Consider the following 21,726-nt stretch of genomic DNA (forward strand, 5'->3'; position numbering starts at 1 on the left):
CCCTTTCTCTTTCTTCTCCTCTGGGACCCCTACAATGCATATATTGGTCAGCTTGATGGTTTCTCGTAAGTCCCTTAAGCAAGCTTCATTCTTTTTCATTCTTTTTTCTTTTGCTCCTCTAGTTGGATGAATTCCACAGCCCTGTCTTCTAGTTCACTGATCCTTTCTTCTGCTTTATATAGTCTGATGTTGAATCTCTTAACTGAATTTCCCAATTCAGTTAATACATTCTTTAGCTCTATGATTTCTGTTAGAGTACTTTTTAATGTTTTCTCTTTGTTGAAATTCTCATTTTATTTATGCATTGCTCTCCTGATCTCAGTGAACATCTTTATGACTCATGTTGAACTCTATCAGGTAAATCGCTTATCTCCATTTCATTAAGATCTACTTCTGGAGACTTATTTTTGTTCTTTTGTTTGAAACATATTCCTTTGTTTCTAGATTTTCTTTGTGTTGGTTTCTGAACATTAGATAAAGCAGCCACCTCTCCCTCTCTTGACAGATTGGTCTTATGTAAGGTTTGAACCTTGTCAGTCAGCCCAGCCCAAGCTCCTAATTGTCTCTCAAACCTTTTTGATTGTCTTTGATCTTAGTATTTCCCAGTATTTGAGGGTGTGCCAAGAACCATTAGTGTCCCAAAGAGAAAGATCGCATTCAGAACCTAGATACAAGCTGACTGGAAGCCAGACCCTCAGGCAGCAGCAGGGAAAATATGTAGACTGGCCCCTTCCAGGGAAAAAGGAAGACAGACATTTTTGTCTGTTTCCCTCTGTGCTGGGCCCAGGTCTAAAGCTTCAGGGCGGGAGGGGTGCTCTTATGCCTGTTAAGCACGTCTTTGTCTGCTACAGCCCTGTGGGACTTGCGAATGCAAGCCCTATTGGCTATCTGAGCCAGGTGATCCAAAAGCCCATCTTTTAGGAAGCAGTTGCAAAAGGTAGGGCACCAGATATGCATATAAGCTCTTTCTAGGCAGATACTAGTGACCTACAGCAGGCTAGAAGGAGAAGGCAGGGAAGGTGACTGCCAGCTTCCCCTATCTCCAGGAAGGATCAAAGCCAGGCCCTAGATGCCTGATAAATTAAAGCCTACCATCAGGATGCAGCTTTTAAAGCATGCATATGGACACTTCTCAGGACAAGATGGAGATGGGCATTTTTGTCTGCTCCCTCTGTGCTGAGGGAGATAGTTGCTTTGAGTGCTTGCACACCTGTTAACAACTGCTTCTTTGTGATAGTCCTGTGGCACTCATGAACATAAGTCCTGCTGGCTTTCAGAGCTATGTATTTTGGATGTCCATATCTCAAGTGGGAGTCTTAAAGTTGGGGTACTAAATGTGGAGTCCAAACCCTTTGTTCATCAAGGAGAAGTTGGAAGTTGGAAGTTCCCTCCTGATTGTATGGCGTTATGCCAGAGACGAGATTTTATGACAAGAGTGTGTCTCAGCCTTTTCTATCAGTTTCAATGTGGGCATTCTCTCATTTATCTAACATGGGGTCACTCAGCTAATTTCTAGATTTCATTCAGAGATAACTGCTCTATATGTAACTGTACATTCAGTGTGTCCATGGAGGAGTGTAACTCAGGAACCTCCTATTAAGGCCATTTTGGTTGAGCCCTTGAAAAAAATATTTTGCTCTCATTCTCAAAATTCTTTTTGCAGTTTTTTCCTCCCAGCACTTTGAATATATTACTGCACTATTTTCTGGTACTTATTGATATAAATATAAAATCTATTGTTGGTCTCAGGTGTCATGTTTTTCCCTTTAGTCGTTTAAGATTTTTCTCTTTATCGACAATATTCTACAGTTTCATTGCAATGGTCTTGGTAAAGATTTATTTATCTTTATCAAAATTCACTATACACTTTTAATCTGAACATTCATATCTTTTTATCTGTTCTAGGAAATTCCCAAATACAATGCATTCAAGTTTGTCTCTCTGTCATTCCCTCTAATTTCTTTTAAAGAAAAAAATTAGAGGGAATTCCCTCTAGTTCTTTTAGCAGAATTACTACTGACCATAGGAGCCTCTCAAGTTCACTTCCATATCTCTTACCTCCTCTTTCTCGATGACAAAATTTAGTATAACAATTAGACTGCCAAGGCCAGTACAGTGGGTGCCATGGAGAATGACTGGCAGAAGGTAAAAGGGAGGCCTTTGGGGTACTGGTAATATGCTATTTCTCGATCTGAGTAGTGGTTATACAGGTGTGTTGACCTTGGGATAATTTGTCAAGCTGTACACTTATGGTTAGCATACTTTTCTCTATGTACGTTACACACTTCAATTAATGGTTTAATTAAATAATTTTTTTGAATTTTATGTGGAATTCATATTTAAGTTTTTATCTTGTTGACTATATTTCTGCATGCATTTTGGATTTGGTTTATATGTTCATTTCACCATTCCCCACCTCCTATCACTCCCAAGATGGATAGGTAGGTAAGTAGGTAGGTGGGTAAGTAGACAGATAGGGAAAAAAATACACTCTGTGGGCACCCTTTCTTTTCTAACAATTTGTGGTTGTCTCTACCTAGCCTATCTGGCTATCCATACATAGAACCAAGTCTCACAAAAGCAGATTAAACTTTCTGTCCTGGGGAGGTTATCAGATATGTTACACAAACAGCAATAATGCAGAAGATGCTTGGCTCCATCTTGGTATTTAAAAATCTTTGTCACATCTTCCTAAATTTGCAGCTTATCCAAAGTTGTGGCACCAGGCAATATTTGGCAGGAGATTCTCCTACCAATAGCCTACTGAGAGAGAAGTGATGGCTAGCAGTAGAAGTAACACCCAGAACCTGGCTCTAGTCTATATGTTATACCACAAATGTCTACTTCTACATAGGGACTCAGTAAGGCAAAGACTTTAACCCACTCACTACTTTGCATTTATAATCCATAGATATGTATAGCTCGTTTTATTTTTATCCAGGATATAATGTTTTGTTTTCCTTTTTTATATTTTTATGTAATACAATTATGTGTTTAGAACAGAAAAAAATGTTAAGTGATGATTGCACCACCTTAAACTTACCCACTCTGGAACTCAATAGTCACTCAATAAATGTTTGCTGAATTAAAAAAAATCCTCTTAGAACTTCAGAAAATCCTCTTAGAACTTCCTTTCAGAAAATCCTCTTAGAATTTCCTTTTAATATGAACCCAGGCACCTTTAACACCAATAAATTTCTACTTTCATTTTTTAAATGTTTCTTTTTTCTTCTGTTCTCTTTCTCCATTATACTTTCTGGAATGATCCTTCATATTTCTTAGTTTTTTGCTCATATTTCTTTCAATCTCTGTTAATATTTATCTGCCTTCCCCTCTCTCTTTCTCTCGATTTTAGGAAACTGAGTTTGTCTTGAATTTGTCTTCCAAATTATTTGGTCTCTTCATTGTATTATTCAACACTTTCATTCAATTGTCATTTATTTTCATTAACTATTTTCATTCTCTGCTCCTTTCTAATGATCATTTGATGATGCTTTATGTTTTCAAAATAGTCTTAAATCTCTCTGAGGATGCAAAGTAGAATTTTAAAAGATATTCTCTTCCTTCTATTATCTCTGTTTTTTCTAGGGTCAGTTGTTTTGCTGTTAATTCCGTCCTCTTCTTTTTTGCCTTCTTCCTTCACCCCCACCCCATGCAACAGAATTGAGAGCCAGAAATAAACTCATATATATATGTGAAACTAAGTTACAACAAAGGAGCCAAGCAAATACAATGAAGAAAGTCTCTTCAATAAATGGTGTGAGAAAATGGACAGTCAGTCATACACAAAAGAGTGAAATGAAACTAAACCACTATCTTAAACCATACATAAAAATTAACTCAAAATGGATTAAAGAATTGAATGTAAGACCTGAAACACTAAAATACATAGAAGAAAACAAGCATTGGGCTCCTGGACATCTGTCTCAGCAGTGTTTTTGTGAATTAAAATCAAAAGACAAAAGAAACAAAAACAAAAATAAACAAATTCCACTGCATCAAACTAAAAACAACTGCACAGCAACAGAAACCATCAACAAAGCAAAAAGGCAACCAACTGAATGGGAAAAGATATTTGCAAATGATATTTCCAAAAAGGGATTAATATCCAAAATATAGAACTCATACAACTCAACAACAAAAAAAAACAAATTAAAAAATAAGTAGGGTATCTGAATAGACATTTTTCCAAGGAAGATATACAGATGGCCAAAAGGCATATGAAAAGATGTGCAACGTCGCTAATAATTAGAGAAACGTAAATCAAAAAGCACAATATGATATCACCTCATACCTGTTATAACGGCTATTATCAAAAACACAAGAAAAATAAGTATTGGAGAGGATGTAGGAAAAAAAGGGAACCTGGTACACTGCTGGTAGGATTATAATTTGGTATAGCCATTAGAGAAAACAGTATGGGGGTTCCTCAAAAAGTTAAGACTAGAACTACCACAAGATCCAGCAATCCTTCTGAGCATTTATCTGAAGAGTATGAAAACAATAATTCAGAAAGATACATGTATCTCTGTGTTTACTGCAGCATTATTTACAATAGCCCAAATATAGAAACAACCTAAGTGACCACCAGTGGGTGAATGGATAAAGATGTGATACACACACACAATGGAATACTATTCAACCATAAAAAAAGATAAAATATTGTCATTTGCAACACCATGAATGGATCTTAAACCAAAAAGAAAAAAATTGAAAAGTACAAAGTTCTGCATTTGAACTGATGTAAACTTACTGATGGCCTTCAAATTTAAAAATCTCAAATGAAAAATATGACCACTGATAAGAATATCAAAACTCTGATCACACTGGGATTAGACTAAAAATCAGTAACAGAAAATGATTCAAAAATTTATTTCTATTCAGACAAAAAACAAAATATCACTAATTTTCCTTAAAAATATCCCAAACACAAGGGAAGTAAAAGCAAAAATAAATGAATGGGACTATATCAAACTAAAAAGCTTCTGCACAGCAAAAGAAACCATCAACAAGGTAAAGAGACAACCATCTAAACGGGAAAAGTTATTTGCAAGCAACGCCTCCTATAAGGGCCTAATATCCAAAATACACAAAGAATTCATACCACTCAATAACAACAACAACAACAAAAAAAAACGATCCAATCAAAAAATGGGCAGAGGACCTGAACAGACACCTCACTCAAGAAGACACACAAATGGCCAACAAACATGAAAAGATGTTCAACATCGCTAGCTATTAGGGAAATGCAAATCAAAACCACAATGAGATACCATCTCACACATGTTAGAATAGCTGTTAGAATAATAGGACAAGTAATAACAAATGTTGGAGAGGATGTGGAGGAAAAGGAACCCTCATACACTGCTGGTGCGATTGCAAATTGGTACAGCCACCATGGAAAACAGTATGGTAGTTCTTCAAAAAACTAAGAATTAATCTACCATGTGATCCAGCAATCCCTCTACTGGGTATTTACCCCAAAGACTTGAAAATATATATTCAAAAAGATATTTGCACATCAATGTTCATAGCAGCACTATTCACAGTGGCCAGGACATGGAACAGAGATACAATGGAATATTACTCACCCATAAGAAGAGATGAAATACTGCCTATTGAGACGACATGGATGGACCACAAGTGAAATAAGCCAGACAGAGAAAGGTGAAAATCACTTATCACTTACATGTGGGATATAAACCTAAAAGCAACAAATGAACAGGACAAACAAACAGAATTATGGACATGAACAACAGACTAGTGGTTACCAGAGGGGAGAGGAAAGGTAGATAGGGTAAAAGGGGGGTCAAATACGGTGACAGAAAAAAATCTAACTATGGGTGGGGAACACATAATGCAATATATATGCCTTACTGTTGAATTGTACACCTGAAACCTACAGGATTTCATTAACCAATGTCACCATAATAAAAAATAATAATAAAATTTTAAAAAGAAAAATCCCAAACAGAATTATATTTTTACCATGTCCAGTACCATATTATATCTAAAATATCTAATCAAACTAAAAATTCTGTTACAAAACCAATTTGAACAATTGAATAATCTGCAGAAAAATATATTCGAGAACTTATTAAATATACCTTTTTTACTTTTCATTTAATATAGATTTTTAAATACTTAATTTAGAATTCAGTTTAAGAATCACTAGTCCCTATTCTTGTCCTGTCTAATCTTAACACACTATGAATCCTTAATGTTCACATTTCTTCTTTGACTTCCTTTATCTTTAAAATAATGTGACAATAATGTGAAATAATTTAAGGCAATGGTTCTCACCCCTGGCTACAAGTTAGAACAACACAGGGGATTTTTTATAAATACCAATGCCTAAACCTACTCAAGATCAAAGAAATAATATGGTCTGATAAAAACTTCCAAATAAATATGTTATTGATGACCAAAGATACAAGGGAAAGATTAACATTCAAGAAAAGAACAAGAAAGTATAAAAGATAATAGATGACAATGCAGTAATATCCTCAAATTGATGATAGAAAATAATCCAGGAAACTATTTTTTAAGAGGGGGAGGCATTTTCAGATATGATACTAATCCTTGTTGATTAGAAGCCAAGCTCCAAAGTGAAAGAAGGTAACTGCAAATATAAACCAAGTAACAACAGAAACCCCGATGAAAAAAAGGAGCGAAGATATGGATAAACATAAAAGATGGTAAATCTCAGCTGTAATCAAGAAAATACAAACTAGAATAAGATACTAAATCATACCCATCAGGCTGGCAAAATTAAGAAGTTTGAAAAACACTTATGGAGAAAGGATGCAAAGCAGAAGAATCCTTCCAATGACTGTTTTTGGAGAGCAATTAGGCTACATTAATTAAAGATACACCTATTTTACAACCCAGAAATTCCATTTCTAGGAATAACTCTAGAGAAAAATACTAGTGCAAAATTTTCAGAGTAGCATTATTTGTAATAATAACCAGAAACCTCAATGTTAATTGTAAAAACAAAAAATTATACATTGTGGAATCTTCATACAATAGGAATGCTACACTGTACATCAATTCAAATGAACTAAAGCTATATGTATCAAAACATGGATAAATGAATGTCATTAAGATAAGTGGGGATTAAAAAGCAAGTTGTGGATTGATATTTATGCATGATACCATTTATTTAAGGTTTAAACTCACAATTCATAGTAACATTATTTATTAATACATGTATGTAATAAAAGTTTAAAATATGCGTAAAAATGATACCAGCTTCAGGCTAGTGGTTACCTCTTGTGGGGTAAATGGGAGAGATACTGGAGCAGGAATATGTAGATGAGCTTCAAATGAATCTATGTTTAATTCTCAAAAGTAAGATCTAAAGCAAAAAAGTAGCCAAAAAGTTGTAAAAACTGGATAGTGAATACAGGTAAATGAATTATTTTTCCTGATTTCCTATATGTTAAGAATATTTCAAAAAAATTTAAATATTAAAATGAAAGGGGTGGAAAAAAGGAAGAATGTTAGCTTTTGATTTAGGATGCAAGTTTGAAATAGAACTAGGTTTAAAAGCTGTCCCCTGTGCTTTTACTCTGAAGAAGTTATTTGATCTTTCTGAGCCTGTTTCCTCATCTCTTCAAAAAAATAAAAATAACAGCCATTGTTTCATAGGATTAAATTCAACAATCTACCTGAAATAATCTCACTCAAAGACTAGCACTTTCCCTCTATCTCTTCACACTTTATAAGACAATGCTAGGGCTTTTTTTTCCCTGTTTTTGTTTTTGTTTTTTTAACCCCTTTTCCTATCTTTTTCCAAACATATAGACAGTGAGGGTTAAAAAAGTATGGCAATTCACATATGTTGAAAAATGAAACTGCTGAAAAATGAAACTTCTCACTGAAGTTTGGTGACACTATCACCAAAGACATGTTATCATAGTTTAAATATTCCTAGACGCAAACCTGATGCAAGATTCAAAGGAAAGATTAGTTTTAAAGTTTAGGTAACACTGGCAGGGAAATAGAGAAGGGAAGGTGGCCAATAAAACTGCATTCTTAAATCAGCTACCACAGTGAGCTTCATCCCTCAGAAAAGCCTAGGAAACAGTATAAAACATAATGTCTCAGAATTATCCCACCCAAGGGATCAGCTGTAGTATTTATGTAATGCCAATCCCTGAGGGTCACTGGTAAATTAAGGGCTACTCCCAGGAGTCTTTATTCCACAGAACTTCTGGCCTGCCACAAGCACTGGAAGAAGCATGGCTTTCTGCGGTTCCAAGAAAAGAGCAGGTAGAGATGCAAAAACTAACAGAAGTTTGCTAAAGCACACAGAAGGCCAGGGAATAAGAGTGGGGAACACTGACAATACCAGCTACAGCTGCCATGCTACCCAATTATGCTATTATTTAAAGAGAGAAAAAGGAGAAAAGGAGGTGATATGGTCTCAGTTCTACCATCTAATTAGTCCAGAACTTGTTCTAACTCCATTTCTGCTTGAAAACTAAGATACATTAATCTTAATTACAGTAAATTGAATGAACATATAAATTTTCCTTTGTTTTTCTCATATGTATTTTGATGGTCTATAAAGGGAGAGTAAGCATTCTTCTTTTGTCAAAAATGGAATGTCCTCCTCACATGGCATTAAAAAAAAAATGGATTCTAGATATAACAGGAAAATTAATTTGGGGGGAAAAAGCTTTAAAAAGAGATAACTTTTTAAATGTTTTTACTTTATATTCACACCATCTAATCCATTATACTGCACATTTCAATTGACTATAAATATTAGATTTAAAATTTTATAAAGTCAGAAATGGTACATTAAGCACATTTAGTATAATGCCATTGGCTAAATTTTGTAAAGATGGGGTTTTGAATGTTTTAACACCAAAGAAATTTGGTTGAAGGAGGGGAGGTGTTATGTATTTTCATTATCCAAAACTTAGTGTTTGCTAAAGTAAAAGAACCCTTGTGAATTTGATACATTAAACCAAAAGATGGTACACAAAAAGCAGTTGATTATTTGCTAATCTTTCTTTACTTCTGCATACACAGACTCTTTCTTCATCTAAAATACACTTACAAAAGCTATAATAGTACAAAAAGAACCCCTTCTTTGGATTGATAAAAAGGAATAGTGTCTGGGATAACACAAGAATCTCATCTATTACATAAAGACACGTTTATCTCCTATAAACAAAATTAAATGCAAATGACAAATATAGATCCTTTAAATTCTGTTTGAATGTATTTGAGAGGCATTTAAAGCCAAAATAATATTAGTATATACATAGACAGATCAGTGGACTAAAACAGATTCAGAAATAAATCCAAGTATATATGTGAAATTAATAGAATAATGATATTTCAATATAGTAGCAAAAGGATATTTGTTTACAAAAGGCACTGGCATAACTGACAGTACAACTTTAGAAAACATGCTAAACCTACACTTTATGTAAAAAATAAATTACATATGAATGCTTACTGTAAAATATAAAAGAATGAAAATACTTAAAGAAGTTTTGAGATGACTTTTACCTGGAATGGAAAAACTTTCTTATGCAAAATGAGAAACCTAAAATCCCTATAACAAAAGTCACACAAATTGGCTGCCTGAGTCCATATTTTCTTTGGCTACTAAAGTGTTTTTGATTCCCACCTGAATTTCAGTGCCTTAGGCAGTACATACACTGTGCAGTTCCTCATGGTCTGCCCTTCTCCCTACTATCTTACATAACTAGCCTCTTTATACACATTAATGACACTGAAGTCATTTGAGTTTTTTACCTGTACAATAAAGAAAAAGATCTATTACATTTTCAATTTCTCTGGAGAAAAGGAATCATAAAACCAAAAGACAGACTGAGAGAAAATCTTTGCAATTCATTTGTCAAGGAGTTAAGTAGCTCCAATATACAAAGAGCTCCACAAACTGATAAAAGACACTCCACTAGAAAAATGACAAATATATTACAAAAAAAATATTTTTAAGCACATATGAAATATTTACAAAAATTAACCATAAGGAAACATATGGTCAAAAATTAAAACTCCTAAAAGCAAGCATAACAAAATCTAAAAATTACTTCAAAGTTGGAGAAACTGTTACTAGGAAACAGTCTCAACAATGAGTATATATGTCTTTATTTCAATTTTACATTATAGTTCTCTTTATATTTGCATTCTATTCCTTCAAAATGACTTAAAACTTTTTCAAGTATTTGTAAATACTCTTTTAAAAACCATTGCTGTTAGCTGCTCTTCTTCACTAGTCCCCTCACACATTTGAAGTTGGACATTTCCGGTAATTTCTTTGGTGTGCTTTAAATCCATTCGCTTCAATTATTTCTATGCCAAAAAATTCTTTCACATATGTACATCCTTTCCACACTTAACATCTAAGAAAAAAAGCAATAAAAGAAACAAAGACCAATAACTTGACTACATAAAATTATAAACATAATAATCAAGTGCTTTTAAAACTGAGGAAAAAACATAAGCTACAAAGGTTTAATATATTTATACAAGTAATCCTTACAAGGCAATGAGAAAATAGACAAAAAACATAAATAGGCATTTCACAAAAGAAATGCAAAATTCCCTAAAAACATGATCAACATCATTAATAGAGAAAGTAAATAAAAATAAAAATGAAATATTGTTTCTTCCCTATTAGACTGACAACGATTAAGAAGATTGTCAATAACTGATGTTGGCAAGGATATGAAAAAAACGATATCTAAGAATTTGTCCTTTTAAAAAAGAAAAGAATACAGTAGGGGGGGATACATATCTAAGAATTTTATGAAACACTTTATAATAATGGAAAAAAATTTTAATAACATTAAAGAGATCTGATAAACTATGTATACTTAGCCAACAGGATATAGTATGAAGACACTGAACACAATATCCATGGCTTACATTATAATCTTAGCATTATGTCCTGTGCATAACACAAAATGGACACCCAATAAGTATTTATTAGATGACTGATTACGCTAATGATTTATTTAATGAATGATTGACTCCATACTGATTGATAGCTTGAGTGTGTCGGTGGATCAACCAAGTGAGGGATTTTACTGAGTAACCAACTGACCATTGAGTAACTGAGCTGAGTGACTGAATGAGGGAGTGAGTGACAACACTACAAATGACCCTATTCATTTAAAACTGTATTTGAATTTTTCACTATGCAGAAACATTTAGAAAGGTATTAAAATTTGTTAAGCAAGTTCCATCAATCACAAGTTTCATCAAACCCTTGCAATTCTTTTTGCCCCTTATATTGATGAGTGTAATTTTTAAAGGACCATTTTTATGCACTTGGATTTTTCTACTTGGAGAGATATTGTTTAAAGTTTGTATACTACTACTGCCTCTTAAAACACTGTATAAAATATATGCAAACATGTATGTTTAAAACAACGTCATGATTCACATAAAAAGCAAGGGACCTAAGATAAATACTTGTCAATTGTGAGGCTTTGGAAAGAGGATGAGAACACTTACGTGTGTAAGTGATACTGAAGTCAAACCATCCTTTCACCTTGGGCTCTCACAAAAGTACATACATGACTGGCAACAATTTTAAAAACCTCCTGAGAAACCTGACACCATAGTTTACATATAAACAGAAAGGAGAGAAAATGAAAATTATTCTGCAAATTTATTCCTTTCCCGTATTTTATCTTAGATTTTGAGCTACTCCTTAGAATCATGCTTAATGATGACTACATACGAAAGGGTAGATTTAAAATTTATAATACACACAGGAAAAACGTGTGAAGATGTGGAAAAGCACTTGAAATAGATCTTTGAAAACTGGGTTTTTCCTCCCTTTAAGATATCAATTCAAAACCATCATATTCCAAGCCTATGTCACTACCCAAAAAAATAAAGATTTTTTAATTTAAAAAGTGATGAGTTTGCCTACAGAAAATAAAATTATGCAGGAAATTTAATTCCACTGTTGAAGTATTTAACACTACTTTTGCCACTGACATTCGAAAAAAAATCTGTTATTTAAATCAGTATGAATTTATGTTAATGATTTTTAAAATACTACCATGCCAGAACACTATTGCAGACATTCCTCTGAAATAATCTACATAAGTACTGACTCCCCAAAAACTTGTGTTTGGGGGCAAGTACATCACTTTGATGCCTTCAGTGTTGAATTCATGGGTTCTAAGTGGCCAAGGGCAGTGCCAAGGTATTTCCTGACTTTAGGGAGAAAGCATCAGTAAAACCAATCCAGAAAAAGGGTTCTCGTTGTCCAGGCTTTCTTGTACAACCAAAAGACTGGCAGCTTGTCATTATCTTTTCTCTTCAAGGTTTGAAAAATAGCAGCTTTACAGATAAGGTCCGTCCTGATGATAAAGCTGACTGCATTTGCACAAAACAGCAGAGTTAGCCTATTCCCTCCTGCCTTAAATCCTGGTGCTCTTGCTTCTCGTCCTTACTAAAAAATATCATTCATGGCATTTTCTAGAACAGGGCACTTTTGTCTGCATTAAAAAACCTGTTCAGGCAAATATCCTTTCCCTGCAATGATTTTCTTAATGACATCTGGGAGCCTGTCTACTGCTTCTTGGTTGTCAGAAGCTGTTTCTCCTGTTACCTTGACATTTTTCAAGCCAAATCTCTTCCTAAAATTATCAAATCGTCTTTTGCTGGCATTAAATCCTCCAGCTTTAGATCCTTCACTTTTCTTTTGCTTTAAGTTGTCATGTAATGACTTCGCTTTTTAAAATCATACTACAGCCTAGTTATTCCTCCCTTATAGTAATCCTGCACCCACATAAAATCTGCATTTGCAATACGAGATAAAAAGGTATTTCCCAAAAAGTGCAAGGTTTTCGCACCTACTGGCATAGCTGTGCCAACAGTTTCACAACTTTTTTTTTTTTTTTTTTACAGTGGTCCTATGCTGAATTTATCTTGAAATGGTGGGCAACCACAGCTGTGGTATATATCAAGCAATTCAACTTCTTGTGATGTCAGGACTTTTCTCTGCTTCTTGGGAGCCCTTCCAACATCATTAGTGGCACTCCCCATGGCTCCCATGGTGTTATTCAAGGTTTATGTATTACACTAAACACAATGAAAAACACACAAGGACCACAAGAGATTACTTTTGACTGTGATGTGCAAGTCATTTACTGGGGAAATGAACTGCTCACAGTTCGTCTGTGATGATTAGTATCACATGGTGTTTTCAGTAGATACTCTCAACCTGAGCTCACGGCAATACCAACAAGACATGGGTATAAAAGCATAGTAGTGCAGTATTTACTATAGTTAATTTTATGCAGTTATGATTTCATATTGCATCTTTATGTTTCTTTACATTTATTTTACAGCGAATGACACCATGCAGTGTTTGTGTGTTGTTTTGATAAATTTTAACTTTTTATAATAGATTTGAGTATACTTTATTATAGCAAATGGTAGTAGACTAGTATCTACATACATTTATGCTTTTATGACATATCTAATTTTTAAAAATATCTTTAAGGTACAGTTTGTCTGTGAGTTTTTCAAATTATCGCAAATCTCCAAAAATTTTTCCAATATATTTACTGAAAAAAATCCACATATAAGTGGACCCATGCAGTTCAAACCCATGTTATTCAAGGTTCAACTCAACTTAATAAATTGAGATTCTAGGTAGAATGTTGAAGAAGCAGCTGGCTTCTTCTAGCTGCCTTTATAATTGAGAAAGCAGAGAGATGAACTAAAGAATGAGCTATTTTGAGTGGAATTTCAAGGAAATGTAAAGGGCTCAGAAGTCTTTTCAGCCAATAAAAGTTCTTAATAAAAGAACTTCAGGGCAAAGATTAAATCTAGAGTGGGTCTGTAAAATCCAGTGTTAAAACTTCAGCAAGATCTAAGTCAGTACCTCGAACATCCTTTGACAAAAGATTATGTAAGGATCTTAAGAGTGTTGTTCCACAGCAGCCTCACAGAAAGCCTAAGGAAAAAGCTCCTCTCAACAGAGACTTGTGGGCATAGCTTTTGTCTGATAAACTAGATTATGAACTAATACACAGAAGTCTACAGAGTTTTTAAAGGAGTTATATTAGCTTAGAATGAAAGGGATAGTAACTATATAAAATAAAAGGCCTTTAGACTCTAAATCAAACTATAAGCAGGAAGCAAGTTCAGAAAGTTACTCAGCTGCAAACACAGATCAATTATTCTGAAGCAAAAAGGAATGATTCAGGACATGAAACCAAAGACCAAAAGAGGCAGCCACAGCCCACTAACAACTTCTAGAAAGTAAGACTGAGCCCCAATCAAGGAACTGTCAACATGCACCCAGCCAAGTTTCAGAATTGCTAGACTGCTGTGTGCCTCCTTTGTCTCTCTTTTTAAACAAGAATGTCTACTGCAGGGCCTTTCCGATCTTGTATATTAATCATATGGGGGCATACTACTTGTCTCTTCACAGGTCCTCAGTTAAAGAGGAATCATTCTCAAGAAACCATACCCAAGGAACCTGATTTGGACTTGATTTAGATGTTGACAAACTGGATTTTGAGATGATGTCATAATGGGAGGTGAATTAGAAGTCTCTGAGGAGGGGGTTAGTGTATTTTGCATGTATTTTGGATGCGGGAGGGATATGAAGTGTGACAAAAGGGTAAACTAAGGTAATAGCATTGTCCAGATGGCCATAACAATATCTCCCATCCCACACATTTTCTTCCACAATGTGACTTTGCCACTCCCCAATTAATAAATGGAGTCTAATCCTCTATCACCCAACCTTAAACACTTAAACACCGCTTTTAAACCCTGACTCACCATGTAAGAAAGCCAAGCCTTGAGGCTTCCATGTTGTAAGGAAGTCCAGGCTATATGTATATGCTCCAGTGGACAACTCTGGCTGAGATCTCAGTCAAAACCAACATCAACTACCAGTCATGTGAGTGAAGACACCTCCAGATGATTCTAGTCTCTAACCTCCAAGTTACCCCCAGCCAGCAAGTCTTCCTGACTGAGGTCCTAGACATTATGGAGTAGAAATAAACCATAATTGGTGTTCCTTCTCTGAATTATTGACTCATAATAATTGTGAGTCTAATAAAGTGTTTGTTTTACATCACTAAGTTTTGGGGTAGTTATGTCACACAGCAATTAACAACCAGAATATATACTAATGGAAATGATCTCATAGAGGGAGAAATACAAGAAAGAGGGAGAAATACAATGGTAAAGTCCTTGACTGCAAAAGGAGATGGGTTTCTCTACACTAGATGGAGAAGCCTTAGATGGGACACTGAATAGTTCATTCACTGCAAAGGGAAAAAGGGCCGAGTATAAATACAGATACAGAATGGGTGGAGGAGTGAGGCATGCATTGATGGTAGGTTGTTATTTAGAAATATAGAGGTAAGCACCAGAAGACAGTGTTATGAAATTTGAAAGTGGTTTCCTGTAAGACAGATGTCAGAATGGGGGAGGGGCAAAAGGGTGCTGGTTTTTTGTTATTAATAGTGGTAAGCCATTTACTCCTTAAATTTTATACATATTTTACCACGTAATTCCACCCTTTTAAAGTAAACAAAAATTTTAAGAAAGATTTAGTCCATTCCCTCATATTCCAAATGAGCAAAAAATAAGGCTCAATGATTACATACATGACTGGTTCAAAATCACACACAGTGACAGAAGAGTCAGTCCTTGATCCACTGAGTTCCAAAACAGTGCATTTCCTCTCATCGCATTACCTTTCATGTCACAAAAATGTTACCTAGTAGCAATATATTTCATCATAAGAATTTATTAAACTAAAACAATTTGTTTAGTAAGCAACAATGAATACCCCATTTCCAACAACTGAGATCAAAAAATGCAAGCTGAAAGATGTCCTTAGGAAAATCGATATAAGCATTCAAGCAAAACAAATAGCCCATCGACTATCCCAGCCTAGTCCACCTCTGGTAGCTATACTGTATACAGGCTTCGAAAACAGATGCTTCCTTTTGCTCTTTTTAATTCTCCTAACATGAACACTCTTAAATCATGTTATCTTCAGTTACCTTCAGTTTTATGTTACTTACATTTCTCTTTCCTTTTAGAAACTCATACTTTATCATTTTATTCATATTTTGCCAGTAAAATAGCACCCAGAAATCATTTATCTAACCTACTGGATCACCAAATGCCTAATGCTAACCACTTATTCAAATAATACAAAAGCAGGACTAATAGCCACAAGGAATAGCAGTACCTATGTAGTGTGAAATGAAAAGACACAGAAGAATGACAAACACTCTGTTGAAAATGCCTCCCAGTCTTTATTATGCCCAAAATTCTTATCATTAGAGCTTTGGACAGAAGTCTCCACTGCTCACCCAAGTGTCAAATCCAAAGGTCGTCTGTTATACTAGAGAGAAGAGAACATTAACAGCATTTATTTCTGCATGGGGAAACTATAAGCAATTTTCTTCTGCTGCTTTTCTAGATTTCATATTAGGTAAAACACTTACACACTTTTAAAGCCTTTTTTTCAGTTTTGATTCTTCTCATTTCTTGGTAGTGATCAACAATGTTCAACATGTTAATCATTCTCACCATCACAACCTACCCGCCCACTTGATTCTCATACTGACTGCTCCTTATGTGTCTCCTTTGTCAATTCTTCTTTCACCTACTCTCTAATTACAGGCAATTCTCAAGGCTCAATCTCAGGTCTACTGCTCTTCACTCTGAGCACCACAATCCCAGCCTTCAATTTCTCTACCAAGTTCTAGTCACATGTTCCACTGCCTGGCTATCCATTTTCATTTGACTATCCCACTGTCACCTCAAACTCCACATATCCAAAATATAAGTCTAGCTGTCTATATTTCCTCAACCAGCTACTAATACTTTCACACCTATTTCTGTCAATACCGCCATTAACAAAATTCTAGTTCATTCTTTGTCACTAACTAGCTGAGTAACTTTGGACACATTTTTAAATCTCTCTGGGTCTCAGATTCCTAATGCACAAAATGTATAGATGGGCCCAGATGTTCTCAGCTGGTCTTAGAGTTCCAATGTCTTTCAATTTCCTCTTCAATTTCAAAACCAGAATTTATTAAACTAAAATGATCAGTCATCTTTGATTACTCCTCTTTCCTCTACATCCCACATCCTCCTTTCTTATCCAATCCATAATGAAGTCTTAGGTGACATCTGTCTGGTCTTATTTCCACCAAATACAAATCCTCATTACTTCAGGCCTAGATTATTTTCCTATTTCTATCACTTTTCATTCCAGTTCATACTATACTTAGCATTGGTGCCACTCTGATTTTCCTAAAATATTTCTTTTAGCAAGCTCTTTCTCAATCTAAAACTTTTAAATCTTCTGTTACAAAGTATTTTCTTATCTTAGCACTTAAAGGCATCCATAATCTAATTCCAATCTAGATTTTCAACCTGATATCTCACTACTCACCCACACAAACCCTCATTTCAGTCAAGTTATTTTATGTACTGCTCTCTGAATGTGTCATGCACATTTTGTCTTTGTTTACCTCCTATACAAGTTTCTTCCTCTTATGCAACTTCAAATCCTGCCTAGTTTTGATTCTACCTCCTCTCTGGAGCCTTTTCTGCTCAATTCAACTGTAAGTAGTCTCAAATATCTATTAATTTTTTCTTTTTTTTCTTCAAAGTATTAGCAAACCAATTAACTTTCATTATTTATCTCTCCAATTACACTTGAAGTCCTAAGTGAAAGGAACCTATTTTATATTTTTCAACATTTCTTTTGGACATAGCAAAGACCTTTTGAAGGTATTAATAAATATCTGGTGACTGACTAAAGTCTCTTTTTCATATACAGCATTTATTCAATGCTACCAATGTGTTCAGCACTCTATCGGTGTGTGCTTTCTTAAATCTAGGTATTGTTCATAAAGCATATACAATCAAATTGAAAAAATATGGCTACCACTAGGGAAATAACTACCAAACAACCAAAGAATGGTATATAACTAAACTATGTGAAAATATTCTAAAACTAAAAGAAAATGTGGAAAGCAACTTGCAAGAAGACAGCAGAGAATGCTTATTGAGAGTCCTTAGACAAAAGAGTGAATTAAAAAAGCAGAGATTGATGATAGAGTATCTTGAAAGCCAGGAAAAGGAAGTTAAAGTTAACAGGTATAAAGTGGGAAGCCAGTGAAGATTTGGGAGCAAGAGAATGCCAGGATAACGAGTATTAGAGTAAAATTTTTATTAAGGATAAATGGAAGAAAGAGATGCTGGATTCTGAGGTTGATATGACTTTCAATATTCCAGGCTGAGGAAACTAGTCCTGAGATTCAGGTGGTAAAGTGGGGGAAACAGAGATAGAAGGACAAAAGAAATATGGACAGGACATGTTGAATGGGTTAATATAAGAGGTAAATGAGAGATAGTTTAAAGAACATGCCTAATTTAAAGCCTATATAACCAGGAAAGGAGGAAATTATGAAGGAGTATAAAGTAATGATTTTCATTTGAGGCATGTTGAGTTTAAGGAGATGATCAAAAATGCTAGTAGAAGGCCAGTACTGTGACTAGAATGACAAGTAAGCAGTGAGATTAGTTTTAAAATTAAAGAACTGGGCAGAAGCTACAAAAATATTAAATAAGAGAGTAAATACATTAAACCACGATCAGCTGGTATTAGCTTTGTACCAATAATTATATCAGTAATTTTGGTGAAGATGGAATCAATTAGTGACCAGCTAAAAAATGAAGTTTTCCATTTTTTTTTTTTAACCCAAAAAAGACAACCAAAGCTAAGGCGGGGGTTTCCAAACTTTCTCCATTCAGGGAGTCTTCAGTCTTAGTATTTTTTCCCAGCACCCCTAGGCCAAAAGAAATAAGTAGGTAGGTTCAAACCATTTAAGTGTTAATGTCCTTACATCTTAGTGCTTGTTGGGCACTGTACAGCTTCTCAAACCTTGCAATTAAATTGGGCATCACACTCTCATTTTCTGTATCATTGACTTTCATGCAGTATTTGCTTTTTATCAGAGCAACTTCTAAAAATACAGCTTTGCAAAGACATGACATTGTAGAAAGGAATCTGTCAATTTAATGTTGAAACTGTGAACTACCTCAAATGAATAGTTCAAGCCTGAGTTTACAGGTGCTCTGGAGCACCTCAGCACACAATTTGGAAAACTGGGAGCAAAGGGAGGGGGCCTAAAAAGACCAAAAAAAAAAAAAATCTAATGTGGGAGGACAAAAGAAAATTCTTAGCACAATTAACCACAAGAGGGCAGCACGACAGTTGGTAGGGGCAGCTCAATGGGGGAGGGGGTGTCAAGGAGAGAGATAAGAGTAGAACCTTTCCATTAAAAGGCTATCAACCCCTTAACCAGTGTTTTTTCTCCTTTTGCTAAAGAGGAAGAAACACTGGTCACTGGCAGATGACCTTATGCAGTCATTCTGCCCTTCTCTGAATCTCAATGGCCTGACCAGCCATGATAGTAGACAAGACTTTTATAGTAGCCACGCAATGTACTACTTTGCATGCATAACCTTAATCAATCTTCACAACAATCATAAGAAAAGTGAGGCTCTAAGGGATTGTAAATAATACAACTATGACATAGCAGGAACACCAGATTTCAAAACCCATATCTGACTCCAAAGCCAATGCTCTTTCTATTCTGCCTCAAAAAGTGTCCACCTTTTCAGTAACAGCCAGGTGAAGTACAGAAAAGATATCAGTTCCCTTCCCATACCTGAGACACCTGTCTCAAATCACTAGGAAAAACCAGTATATGAAACAAACTATTTTTTAACTAGTCCCTGAAACATATAAACTCCATTCATAGGTCATTCAATTAGAGCAAAAACAAGCATTATGTGCTTATCTAGTCAGCAAATACAGCAACTTTCTTATACAGGTAAATACATGTATACAGGCAAGTGTTGGACACATCTAATTTGCCAATATGTTACACACTAACAGATATGTGCACATGTAAGCAAATGATTTTCACATCTGAAGCCATAAAAGGTGAAGGGGGGTGGGGAGATGAAGGCCAAAGGTTGGTTATTCATCTTCAAATCAGCTGAGTGTTATATCAGAATATCTGCAGTAGCCCAACAACTTACTTGTATAAACCTATTATGAAACCAAAAGCAATCCTCATCTGTCTTATTCCCACTTTTAATTTCCTTCTCCACATTTCTCCTCTTTTCTATGACACACCTCAGCCACTTTTGTCCTTTCATTCAGAGAAAAAAAGTTTCTCCTGACAGATTAATAACTACCGGAAAGCAAACTGGGTAAATTCAACCGACACAACAAACTTAGGCAGATAAAACCATCCAGGAAGCATTCAGTGTGGTAGCAGAAACCCCAGCATGTATGGCTAACATGTTCCCTCAGTAGGTATCTCTTAGTACTTGAAATTGTTCCTCTTCGAAAGATTAAGAATCTCTGGCTACTTGAAGAGAAAAAGGTAACTGACGTTTTTCTCAGCCATATGATTTGTATAATCAGCAGAGAAAGAAACAATGAATGTTTCTTAAAGGATCCAAGAGCAACAATAAACACCCCCAAAATACCCTCCCAGACCAACATTAAAAGTTCAGCACCGCCATTCTCAGAGGGGTAGGCAACCGTGAGCCTTGCCTGTCTACACAGGCTTCCGACCTTCCTTCGCATGCACTGACAGCTAGCGACACCCTCATCTTTACTGCAGCGATAAAGGACAGCAGCCAGGATCGCATACCCACCGTTGCGGGAAGTGGAGGAAAGACCTCTTTTTCTGCAGAAGAAATGCAATTCACATCTTGTTCCCTTGCCTGTTTCTGAAACCCTTAAAAAGAAAAAAGAAAGAAAAAAAAAAAAAGGCAGTTACTACCGCAGAAATCCAGGGCAAATACATGCTTCTTTCTAGGCTGTTTGGATGTCTAGAAAAATTTAAAGAGGGTTAGGTAAAGGGGGGAGGGGTGAATATCAGGCACACATGCATGTAAATATCAAGAGCAAAACACTCCGCCGTAGCTGTCCCCTTAAAGAGGAAAATTCTCTTGCTGTGAAGTTTATTGCCACAAGCAGGGGGAAAGCAGGGATCAGTCGGTGGCAGGTAGGTGGAGAGACAACTGTTGCTCCCCACCCAGAGACTAGGCAGCAAACAACACCCACCCGATGCACGGATCCGGGGCCGAGGACGCGCCCCCAAGCGCACAGGGGCTGCTCCTACCAGGCGCCTCCGGCCGGCCACGGTCTGCGAAGCCCCGGGAGCCGGCACCGGTCCGAGCCTCCGCCAGGCTGGGCACCCCGGGCCCTCCCGCGAAGATTCGGCTCGCACTCACATCCCTCGGAGGCGAGGACCCGGCCTCTCCCCGCGCCGCGGCAGCAGCTCTTCTCCCCGACGCGCACTGCAAATCCGGGCCCAGGCACCAAGCGGCGGAGACGGCAGCGCCAACTCCCGAGCGAGCCCCGCGCCCGCCCAGCCTGTCAGCGCCCAGGGAGGCCGTTAGCGGCAGCCGCTCTGCCCCCTTCTGCTCCTCTTCCTCTCTACTTCCTGCAGCCCACACCACTCCTACTTCGGGCCGCCGAGAAACCCGTCACACTCGTCGTCGCCACCGCGTCTTCGCAGTGCCGCAGGCGACGCTCTGACTCAGCCCCCCCAGGTCGGCCTCCAGTCCAGCAGCCTGTTCCCAGCGCAGGCGGTGTAGCAACCGCGTGGGGGCGGGAGCGGGGGTTGGGGGCTG

At 36.3% G+C, this 21,726-nt stretch overlaps 1 protein-coding gene across 3 annotated transcripts in view; it reads right to left on the reverse strand.

Moving 5' to 3' along the window:
- Positions 1-21,703, reverse strand: part of JAK2 (Janus kinase 2) — a 91,048-nt gene extending 69,345 nt beyond the window's left edge. Inside the window, exons 1-2 of one of the 3 annotated variants that reach the window (XM_015594501.2) lie at positions 21,155-21,703; positions 20,743-20,825 (exon numbers count right to left, since the gene is read on the reverse strand). The gene's annotated coding sequence lies outside the window, so the exon portion shown is untranslated. The remainder of the gene's footprint in view (positions 1-20,742; positions 20,826-21,154) is intronic. The other 2 variants (XM_006918381.3, XM_015594502.2) reach the window with 2 other exon arrangements.
- Positions 21,704-21,726: the final 23 nt, after the last annotated feature.

Source organism: Pteropus alecto, unplaced genomic scaffold, assembly GCF_000325575.1.
Source record: "Pteropus alecto unplaced genomic scaffold, ASM32557v1 scaffold95, whole genome shotgun sequence".
NCBI classification, from domain to species: domain Eukaryota; kingdom Metazoa; phylum Chordata; class Mammalia; order Chiroptera; family Pteropodidae; genus Pteropus; species Pteropus alecto.